The sequence below is a fragment of the Mesoplodon densirostris genome, chromosome 11 (genome assembly GCF_025265405.1).
Source record: "Mesoplodon densirostris isolate mMesDen1 chromosome 11, mMesDen1 primary haplotype, whole genome shotgun sequence".
Taxonomy (NCBI): Eukaryota; Metazoa; Chordata; class Mammalia; order Artiodactyla; family Ziphiidae; genus Mesoplodon; species Mesoplodon densirostris.
In genome coordinates, this window is record NC_082671.1 from 86,623,951 (window position 1) to 86,636,034 (window position 12,084).

The 12,084-nt window shown below is 39.3% G+C and overlaps 1 protein-coding gene across 2 annotated transcripts in view; it reads left to right on the forward strand.

The window, feature by feature from the left end:
• Positions 1–5,733: 5,733 nt before the first annotated feature.
• Positions 5,734–12,084, forward strand: part of CEP83 (centrosomal protein 83) — a 121,542-nt gene continuing 115,191 nt past the window's right edge. For both annotated transcript variants that reach the window (XM_060112274.1, XM_060112273.1), the window contains exon 1: positions 5,734–6,172. The gene's annotated coding sequence lies outside the window, so the exon portion shown is untranslated. The remainder of the gene's footprint in view (positions 6,173–12,084) is intronic.

Below are 12,084 nucleotides of genomic sequence, written 5' to 3' on the forward strand. Positions count from 1 at the left end.
AGATGCTATTATCTTAAATGAGTTATTGTTCGAACTTAATTTTTATTTTTAAATTGTAGAAGTTCTTTTATATTCCTGTTACAAGTCAATTGCTAGATATGTGTGGTGAATATTTTCCAGTCTGTTGTATAATGCTGTCTTTGAAGAACAGAAGTTTTTTTTTTTTTTTTTTTCTATGCTGCATGGCTTGCGAGATCTTAGCTCCCCAACCAGGGACTGAACTCGGGCCCTCGACAGTGAAAGCGGGGAGTCCTAACCACTGGACTGCCAGGGAACTCCCCAGAAGTTTAAATTTTGATAAACCCTAATTTGTCAAATTTTTCCTTTATGATTAGTGCCTTTTGTTTCCCATGAAAGAACTATTTGCATACTCTAACATTATAAAGGTGCTCTTCTATGTTTTCTTCTAGAAGTTTTATGGATCTGGGTTTTATGTTAGGCCTATGAGTCATTTTAATCAACTTTTGTGTACAGAGTGAAATAGGGCTGAAGTTCGTTTTTTATTAAAAAAATAGATATCCAGTTGTTTTAGTAATATTTGTTGGGAAAAAACCTTTTTTTCATTATTTAATTGCTTTGGTGCCTTAGTAACAGATGAAATGATTGTATATGTGTGGGTCTATGTCTAGGCTCAAATCTGTTTACTAGCCTATCCTTATACAAATAACATACTGTCTTGCTTACTGTAACTTTATAGAAGGATTGAAATCAGGTAGTGTAAGTCTTCCAACTTTGTTGTTTTTAATGATTGTTTTGGCTATTTTAGATCTTTCATCTTTTTAGAAAAATTTTAGAATTATTTGTCTATGTCCTAAAGAAAAGCCTTCTGGAATTTTGATAGGGATTGGGGTGAATTTACAAATCATTTTAGGAAGAATGGACAGCTTAGTGATGGAGTTTTCCCATTCAAGAATATTATGGGTTTTTTCCTCCATTTATTTGTCTTTTAAAATTTCCTTCAGCTATATTTTGTGGTTTTTCAATACAGAGGTCTTGTACTTATTTTAAGTTTATTCCTAGGTTTCTGATGTATTGGATACATTATAAATGGTGTTGTCTTCAATTTCATTTCCCAATTTTTGTTGCTGGTAGGTAGAAGTAGAATTGATTTTTGTATATTGATCCTGTATCCTATGACTTGCTAAATTAATTTATTAGTTCTAGTAGCTCTTTTGTATAGTCCATAGGCTTTTCTTGTGTATATAATTACGTTGTCTGTGAATAGTTTTACTTCTTTTCAATGTTGTCTGTGAATACAATTTTACTTCCCATTTTTTAGTGATATAATCCATATACCATAAAATCAACCCTTTTCAAGTGTATATTTCAGTGGGTTTTAATATGTTCACAAAGCTATGCAACCACTGCCACTATCTAATTTCAGATTATTTCCATCACCCCACATATAAACGTCATACTCATTAGCAGTCAGTCTGCATTGTCCACATCCCCTTCCCTAGACAACTACTATTTTCTTTCCCTATGGATTTGCCTATTCTGGGCATTTCATATAAATGAAATCATGCAATACGTGTCTTTCACTTAGCATATAATGTGTTCAAGGTTCATCCAGGTGGCAGCAGGAATCAGTACTTTTTATGGCTGAATAATATTCCATTGTGTAGATTATAGCACATTTTGTTTATTCATTCATTAGTTGATGGGTATTTGGATTGTTTCTACTTTGGGGTTTTTATGAATAATGTTGCTATGAATATTTGTATACAAAATTTTGTGTGAACATAAGTTTCCAATTCACAAGGAACTGCTGGGTCATATGGTAACTCTATGTTTAACCTCTTGAGGGGTTGCCAAACTATTCCCAAGTCACCATTTTACATTCTCATCACAGGGGTACAAGGGTTCCAATTTCTCCACATCCTCACTAACACTTGTTATTGTCCATCTTTTGAGTATAGTCATTCTGGTGGGTATAAAGTGGTATTTCATCATGGTTTTAATTTGCATTTCCCGAATGATGCTGGTCATCTTCTCATGTGCATGTTGGCCATTTGTATATCTTCTTTGAAGAAATCTGTATTCAAATCCTTTGTTCATTTTTAAATTGGGTTGTCTTTTTATTGTTTAATTTTAAGAGTTCTTTATATATCTTGAACACAAATCCCTTATCAGATACATGGTTTTCAAATATTATCTCCCATTCTGTAGGTTGTCTTTTCACGTTCTTTTTTTTTTTTTTTTTTTTTTGTGGTACACAGGCCTCTCACTGTTGTGGCCTCTCCCGTTGCGGAGCACAGGCTCCAGACACGCAGGCTCAGCGGCCATGGCTCACGGGCCCAGCTGCTCCGCGGCATGTGGGATCTTCCTGGACTGGGGCATGAACCCGTGTCCCCTGCATCGGCAGGCAGACTCTCAACCACTGCGCCACCAGGGACGCCCCCCTTTTCACTTTCTTGATGTTCTTTAAAGCACAGTTTTAAAATTCTGATAAAGTACAATTTATCTGTTTTTTTCTTTGTGCTTTCAGTGTCACATCTAAGAAACCATTGCCTAATCCATTGTTGCGAAGACTTATGGCTTTTTTTTTCTGATGACTTTTATAGTTTTAGCTCTTACATTTGGATCTTTGATTCATTTCAACATTTGTACATAGCATGAGGTCCAAGCTCATTCTTTTCCATGTGGATATCCAGTTTTACCAGTACCATTTATTGAAAAGACTATACTTTCCCCCACTGAATTATCTTGGCACATTTGTCAAAAGACAACTGATCATAAGTGTAGGGGTTTACTTCTGGCCTTTGAATTCTAGTCCACTGATCTATATTTATGTATGTTTTTGGCAATATGGCACTGTCTTGATTATGTATGTAGTTTTGTTGTAAGTTTTGCAATCAGGAAGCCCAAGTCTTTCCAATCTTTATGTTTTTTCTTATTGTTTTATTGCATTGAGATCTTCAATATGATTTTGAATAGAAGTGGTGAAAGCAGACATTCTTATGTTCGTGATCTTAGGGGAAAAAGTTTTAGTATTTCACTATTACATTTTTCAAACATGTTATCATATTGAGGAAGTTCCCTTCTATTCCCAGGTTGCTGAGAGTTTTTTAACATGAGTAAGTTTTGAATTTTGTCAAATGCTTTTTCGGCATCTATTGAGACTATCATTTTGTTTTTCTCTTTCTTCCTGTTAATGTGGTGAATTACACTGACTTTTCAATGTTAACCTAATTTTCCCTGGTCATGGTATCTTATCCTCTATATTGCAAGTTTCAAGTTGCCAATATTTCATTCAAACTTAAAAAGTCTATATTCATGAGACATATTGGTTTGTAATTTTCTTGTAAACTGTCCTTGTTAAGTTTTGGTATCAGGATTATGTTGGCCTTATAAAATGAATTTGGAAGTGTTCCTTCTTGCTCTATTTTGTGAAATAGTGTAGGACTGGTATTTTAACTTCTTTAAAATTTACTGGTGAAGCCATCTGGGCCTGGAGTTTTATTTGTGGAAGGTTTTTCATTACAAATTCAATTTCTTTCATAGGTATTTGGACAATTAGATTTTCTTTTCCTTCTTGTGTCAATTTTTTGGTAATCTTTTCAGGAATTTGTCCATTTCACTTGTTAAATTTTTTGGCATAAACTTGTTGAATTATCCCTTTAATATCTGTGTAATTACATTAAAATGAAAACTTATACACAGAATAATAAAGTAGATGACAGAAAAGGAATCAGGGGAAAATAAGCACATAACATGGCAGAAAAAGGACATGTGTGTGTGGTAGGAGTAAACAGTCTAGTGACAGAAAGAGGGAATTATAGTTCAGTGTGGCAAATGCCATGAGAGGCACACAGAGAGCACACAGGAAGGATACCCAGTCCAATCTGGGAGTCAGATCATGATGTCCAAATGATAAAAGTTTGTCCAACTCTAGGTAAATTAATGTAACCAAATCTGTGGACACTTAAAAAGCTGAGACTTAGATCCCAAATATAATTACTTCACATTAGTTATCCACCTGTGAGGGTCTGTAGTAAACTGGCCCTTTTTCACTGGCATCGTTAATTAAAACACAATTTTGTTTTTGTAAAAATGATATATTCATTATACAAAATTCAAACAAGATAGAAAAGGTCAAAAGATAAAATAAAAATCAGTTGCATTTTGGCTGACATCCTTCCTGATCTTTTTGTATTTACATTCACATATATACACATGCATACTCATGTTTGGATGAAGCACTGTTCGTGCTAAACTGTACTCTGCTTTTTAGGGGGAAAAAGAAACCTATATGCTGTGGACATATTGTTGTGTAAATAAAGAGATTTACATCATCGTTTTTAGTGGCTCAAGGGTATTTCATTGTGTGTAGGTACCATAACATATTTAACTAGTGTCCTAGCGATGGTACTTACATTGTTTCCATAAGCACTTATGATCAAAAGGGGGTGAGGAACATCCTCGTAAATCTGTTTTTCTTTTTATTTTCTTTAGAGCGCATGACTAGAAAATGAGTTTGCTGGGGCAAAGCCTAATTATTTTGTTAAATTTTGGTAATTAATGGTGTACCAATTTCAAGTTCACACCAGTTAGGCATGACAGTAATTGTATCCCCACCTCACTGTCTACACTGATAGACAAAAAGGATGTTTGCAAGTTGAACATCTTTTCATTTGTTAATTAGAAGTTTGTTTTTCTTGGTTTAAGAATGTCCTATTGATATCCTTTGCCAATTTTATTTATTGTGTTAAGTTTTAAAATTGATACTGTATGAGCTTTTTGTGTATTAGGAATACTTTTTTTTCTTTTTCCACAAGATACAAGTTTATATTCCATTAGTTATTATTTGTGTGTAGATAACAATCTTTATGTGGTTAATTTTTATCGATTTTTTTCTTTAATGATTTCTGGTTATTGCTTCATACTTAGAAAAGGCCTTTCTCAGCTCAAGATTATAGTCACCTCGATTTTCTTGTAATATTTTTATGGTTTCATTCTTTACATTTAAATTCTTGTCATATGGTATTAAACAAATGAAACAGATGTAAAGCCGGTCCCCAGTGTTTAGTAATTCCTCAAATAATCTTTTTCCCACTGACCAATGATTTGTAACATATAGTTCATTGATACCACTGAGACCAGTGGGCCCTGAACTCGAGCCAACATTTTGAGATTTGGAGCGGGCGGTGCGTGGAGGGACTCGCGCCTGGGCCTCTCTCCTGACCTGGCCGTTTCTGCCTGGCAAGCTGCGCCGGCTCCCCACTCGTGGGCCGAGGCCCCACGGCCGACGCGGTAGGCAGGAGACTTCGAGACTCATTCCGTCTGCACGGTCGGGCACGAAGGAAGGCAGGGGTGGCGGCAGGACCACTATCAGTGCCCTCAGGGAAGAAAAAGTGTCGGACGAGCCAGCAGAGCGCAGGAGAAGCACGAAACTGGGGGAAACCGCCGAGACGTTGCGTGGGGAGGAGGAGAGGGAGAGCGGCTTCCCGCTCAACTGCACGCGTCACTCTGGCTCCGTGAGGCAAGTGCCGGGCCCCGGACTGTGCGTTCCCTTCGGCTCTAGGGATCTCCGCGGCCCCCAAAGGCCTCTCGGAGAGCCGACCTGGCTCCGCCGTTCCCCCTGTCTTTGGCCGCTCCCCCGGCCTCAGCTCGCTCGCCGCCGCCGGCGTCCGCGGCGTCGGTGACGTCGGCGTGGGGGCGGGACTTCCTGCTTCGCGCGGCCTTAGGTCTCGGGACTCAGCGCGCACCGCGGTGTTTGAAGGGTGGCGGGCGGCGGGCGGCGGGCGGCGGGCGGCGGGCTGGGGTTGGTTTCCCAGTCGGACTTCGGCTCCGGCCCCGCACCCCAGAGAAGGCCAGTCTAGCGAGGAGGAGCGGGGTTTTTCTCCATTGCCGCCGCCGCCCTTTCCGCCTTCGGAGCTCTCGGGATACCCCACATTTCCAGGGGTCGGGAGCCCGAGGGGCGCGCTCGGCCCTCCGGCTCCTGCTTTTCAGCCTGCGCCGCGAGCGGCCGCCAAGACCTCGCCAGGAGTGACGGGCTGGGCCTGCACCCCGCGTGCGGGACCGTCTCCCGTGGCCCCAGTGCCCCGGCGGGAAGAGTGCCGTAGGCGCCCGTGGCTGGAGCAGTGGAGGTGTCCACCTGGCGAGTGCGGCCGGAACACCGGTCACTGTTAAGTTTTCTGTGCGCACGTTGCAAGTTCCGAGTGTGAGTCTGGTACGTAACGCTGTCTTGTCCGTGGTTTGGAATGCTCATGGCTTTTTTCTTCACAACTTACCCTTGAATTCTTCTTTTGTTATTTTTCCCGTAAAGCAAGTGGAGCGGGTGCTAGAAAAGTAGGCTGGGAGAATGTTCTGTCGCCGATTAAATGCACGTGAAACTCTTTATGGGGCTTTTTGATGAACTCCAGAGTGGTGCTTGGGTAGCCTCAGTTTAAAAGCTGGCTAAGCGTGTGGTACCTCCAGTTTCATTTGTGAAAAAAAATAAGCTGCCATTTTCGTTGACCCTGAAGACAATTCTAACTGTGATGTTGGCTGTCATTACAAAGATAACGTTAGAATATGTGAGTGCATGCTGGGCTCTAATGGACATTTTGTTGTAGCCTTAGTGTCCAACTTTGGCCAGAAAAATGGGTACTTAGCTTTTAAAAATGCCCATTGTCAAGTATTTTAAAAGCCTTTGGTCACATTAGTTGTAACGATGAAACTATTTCAGTAAAATCTCGAAGATGTCTAGGATAACAAGAAACTTGTTCTTAGTTTCTCATATCAGTAGTATATAGTTCATAATGTGTTCAGACTATGAGCATAAAATACTTGAGTAGATCTAAAACTGAGTGGGTTGTTAAAGCACTGCTTTTGTTACCAAGCAACATCTTTGTAAACAAGTCTAATATTCAACTAGAATGTAATTAAATGTATCTATCCTACAATTATCCGGATTCAGAGTTCTCTAAATTCATAGTTTAGCCTGGAGGTGGTTATAGTTCATACTCACCTTTTGTACTGAGCTGTGATTTCAAACGCATTTTGTTTAGAATTATTAGAATGCTTTACATTTCAGAGTCGTATAGGATTCTACAGCGAGTTAAAAATGGATTTGAGTTACCCTTTGGTTTTTGGGGACATAGTATGTCAGATGTTCCCCTTCCTTTGAGTATTTTCTAACCAGGTGAAGTGTGGTTATATTTAGGAATTTTATCAACTAGTAGGGTAATACCAATTTAGGGTAACATAGAGCATTGAGAGAACACTTATTGCTCACAGGTGGTTTTTAAACCTTGGTTTAGCCAGTAATCTCACTCTTGCTCCACTCATTGAACTCTTAATGATATAATTTGTATGGCAAGTAAAGGCATACCTTGGAGGTATTGCGGGTTTGGTTCCAGACCACTGCAGTAAAGCGAGTCACATGAATTTTTTGTTTTTGCTTTCCAGTGCATATAAAAGTTATGTTTACACTATACTGTAGTCTATTAAGTGTGCAATGTGCATTGTGTCTAAAAAATGTACATACCTTAATTTAAAAAATACTGTATTGCTAAAAAGTGCTAACCATCATTTGACAATGCAGGGTTGCAACAAACCTACAATATGTAAAAAATGCAGTGTCTGAAGTGCAATAAGGTGAGTTTCACTGGTAGTTAGTTTTTAGACCACTTTTTTTGTGATTTTTTTTTTTTTTTTTTTTTTGGCGGTACGCGGGCCTCTCACTGTTGTGGCCTCTCCCGTTGTGGAGCACAGGCTCCGGACGCGCAGGCTCAGCGGCCATGGCTCACGGGCCCAGCCGCTCCGCAGCATGTGGGATCTTCACGGACCGGGGCACGAACCTGTGTCCCCTGCATCGGAAGGCGGACTCTCAACCACCGCGCCACCAGGGAAGCCTTTTTTTGTGATATTTTGAATGCAGTAACCTTTCAAGTATGTAAGAAAGTAGGTGAGAACATTTGAGACACCGTGAGACTGAATGACTTCTTTGAAATCAGACTATTAGTAATGGGAATCGGAACTTGAAGTTTTATATTCTTTTTTTTTTTAATTTTATTTATTTATTTTTGGGTGTGTTGGGTCTTCGTTTCTGTGCAAGGGCTTTCTCTAGTTGCGGCGAGCGGGGGCCACTCTTCATCGCGGTGCGCGGGCATCTCACTATCGCGGCCTCTCTTGTTGCGGAGCACAGGCTCCAGACACGCAGGTCAGTAGTCGTGGCTCACGGGCCCAGTTGCTCTGCGGCACGTGGGATCCTCCCAGACCAGGGCTCGAACCCATGTCCCCTGCATTGGCAGGCAGACTCTCAACTACTGCACCACCAGGGAAGCCCGTTTTATATTCTTTACATCATGCCCTGACTGTATTTCAAAAATCCGTAGATTTCGTTTTAGTCCTTTCCCTCTTTTTCCTGCATGCTGATGTTGAAGTAATGAAATATTCAAGAATGGGAAAGAAAAGCAAAGAAGAAAAATCAAGAGTGATTCATGCACGTTGTGGGATAAAATCCTTAGTAATCAGAAGTCAGCATTTTGTCATGGGAAGTTTTATTTCAAGAAGCTTAGTAGAATGAAATCTTAACAGATTAGTGAATGGTCAGAAGTGTGTGTGTGTGTGTGTGTGTGTGTGTGTGTGTGTGTGTGTGTGTGTTTTCTAGGTACTCTCTCTGCCGAAAGAAAATGAGTTTTATTTTAACTTTGTCATACATAATGTATTAGGTTCAGCAAGTAATTTTCTCAAGTTGTCTAATCTGTGTGTACTTTTAGGGAATGTTTATGTGTATCTGTGTAAAAATTTTCCAGAAGTACTCTTTCCTGCTGACTGAAGTTCACATTTCTTAATCTGAACTCTTCAAAGTCTCATCAAACTCTGCCTTTTCAAGTTTATGTTCTTTATAGAAAAGCTATACTCTGACCAGACTGGTTTCTTCACCATCCTCTAAACCTACTATGTGCTTTCTGCTTTCCTTACCAGTCTTCATGTCACTGCCTGATTTCTTTCCTTCTTTCCTCAAATCTGAATTGTACCCTTTCTATAAAGTTCAACTCTGCAGTTATCTACCCTGTTAGGGTCTGTGGCTGGGCCTAAGAATTAAATTGATATAGATTAATAGGAGAAAAGCATACAAGTTTAAAATTTTTTTTACATGTACATGGAGAATGAAGACCAGAGCAGAAAGCTTTTACAGGTCTTCCTCGACTTACAGTGGGGTTACCTCCCCTATCATAAGTTGATGGGTTTAATATACCTAACCTACTCAGTCTACTCAACATCATAGCTTAGTCTAGCCTGCCTTAAACATGCTCAGAGCACCTATATCAGCCTACAGTTGGGCAAAATCATCTAACATACAGCCTATTTTATAATAAAGTGTTGATTATCTCATGTAACTTATCGAATACTGTACTGAAAGTGAAAAACAGAATGGTTGTATGGGTCCAGAGTCGTCGTAAGTGTATCGGTTGTTTACCCTCCTGATTGCTGGGAGCTGCAGCTCGCTGCTCCTGCTGCCGCCCAGAATCATGAGAGAGTGTTGTACTGTGTATCGCTAGTCTGGGAAAAGATCAAAATTAAAAATTTGATGTATGGTTTCTACTGAATGTGAATTGCTTTCGCACTATTGTGAAGTCGAAAAAGTCCTAAGTTGGGGACAGTCTATGTCTTTTAGACAAAGAACAAGTTTGTGAAACATTGACAAGACAGAGTGTTGGGCTAGGAGGAGTAAATTGTGGAGGAATGACTAGGAAGATAAGGGTTAGTTTAACAAGTTTGTACACATTTCTTGGCTTTGATTCCCCGTCTCTGGCGATAAGAATGTCTTTCGTCCTCCTGGTACGGGGATGGCACCTTTCACATGGGAGTTTTATCTCCTGCTTTCTGGAAGAAGGAGGGTCAGAGTGCTCCTCTTGTATCTGCTGTTTCTCAAGTGCCTTTAACAACATCAGTATACCGAAGCGGCAGATTTGGGGGTAACACGTCCTAAATTCCACCTCTGAAATCCTGTAGAGTGTATTTGTCAGTCCTACCATTTGATACTTTATATTGTATTGTTTTATCATATCTATGTACGTCTTATCTTCCTAACTAGATTATAAGCTCTTTAGGCACAGGACATCAGATCTCAGTGAGCTGTATCTTTAATCTCTTCCAAATAGAAGTTGCTGAATGAATGTTTATTAGAGATAAGGAATGTATATTTCTACTTTTTTCGTTCCTCCCATAATGTAGTGCAACTAAAAGAAAATCTTTTTGAGAGTAACTGAGGGAGGAGGGGCAACTGTCAATCATAAGAAAGGGGATTAGAGAGACGGGATTCACTGGAATTAGAGGTAAAGTTTCTGTTACTAGAAAGTGTGAATAGTTGAGAATTTCCCATGACCACATCAGCAATAAGGACTCCCTCAGGAATGCTAGCACTGTTTCCTAGTGGGCTTGGGAGTTTGGTCAGTTTCTTGGTTCTTCCTTAGTAGAATCTGGGTTTAAAAAAAATACTTCCCCCAGTCTTTCCTTTCTTTCCTCCTCCCTGTCTCCTTCCATTCCTGTCTTCCTATTTCCCCATTTTGCCCTTTTCCATTTTACTTTTTACCTAGTAAAGACTTAATTTATGAAATTATATCAGTACTTTTATTTGGCCCTCATAAATTAGCAGTTCTCTTAAGTTTTATATTTTTCTGTGAGGAGTGCCTCTCTGGGTCATGGAAGGATCACAGACTCTGTAGTCTAGCACTATTTTTTTTTTTTAAGTTTGAGATATAATCCAGCAAGAAAGAAATTAAAGTCATGAAGTGTCCAGTTATTTGTTTTCTGTATATTGTAACTTCAAATCACTTTTGGATTAAAATTCATGGAGTTAGAAGGAACCTAAACCTAACCATTCTCTTCTGTAAAGTGCTTATCACTCTCAAAATATGTCCTTAAATAAATTCTAGGTAATTTTTATAGTCTTGTTGTAAATCCTGTTTCTGATGCTTATGACAAACAGTTAATTCAGTTAAAGGTATAAAAAAGTTGAGTCTCAGAGTACATGTTTAAATCTTGGTTCGATTTAGTTGTTTCTTAGTGAGCTGGCTGTCTCAGCTTCTGAATTGTTGTGCAGTATAGCATAGCAACCATTGGCAACAGTAGCATTGGACTCCAGGGGTTTTCCCCATGAAGTTGCAGCGTGTATCTCTAGTGTTCACATTCAGTCTGTTTTTCACAACTGAATCACATTAAGGCAGACATTTGAGGTATTGTTAAACTGAAATTGCATATGATGTAATTAAGTATATATTTTTTGAGTACTGACAAATTATCACTTTCATGTTTTCCTCCTAGAGATGCATGATAAATATATATTGAATTCTGGTGTGTGAAGGACATGTGAAAAGACTGGTTCAATTAAAGATTAGTCTATTCTGGATAGAAAAACTGTTAAGTAATAATTAACATCAGAGTTCTACACAACTGATACAGCCAGCTAGAGCTGGAGTGGATGAAGTTGAAATGGTTCTTCTCTAGATAACATTTTTATATTGCTTCCAGAGGTTCATAGAGAGCATAGATTAATAAGCATGAATTAATAGGCACCATGATTTTATGGGAAGAGAATTATGACTTAGGTGACCATGGCTTGACTAAGTTAGTCACTTAACCTTTCTTGGCCTATTTTCCCATTTCAAAAAATAAATTCCTGAAAATTTCTTTGAGAAACTGTATCCTTCCGATTTAAAGCAAGTTTTATTTCTTCTATTCATTGGTTTAGTCAATGTTTGAGTGCCCATTATGTGTCTTGCACTATGCTAGGTACTAATTGTGAATAAGACATAGTGCCAAGTCTCAAGCAGCATGTTTGGTAGGAGAAATGGATTAAGTCATTATTTGTAATATAACCTGGGAAGTGCTATAAAGATAAATAAGGGTGTGTTCTGGGGGCATGTAGGGAGGACATCTGACTTAGAACTGCAGACATGATACATTATGACTGAGGAATGCCTCATTAGAATTATGTAAGGGTAATTTGAGAGTGTACAGAGAAGTATTCAACCTGGCCTGGAGGGAGTTAATCCATCAAGGAAAACTGGGGAGTTTCTCTGAATTGGAGAGACAGAGTCAGAAGTCATCAGCCATAGTGGTAGTTAAGATCCTGGGTGTAGACAAGAGCTG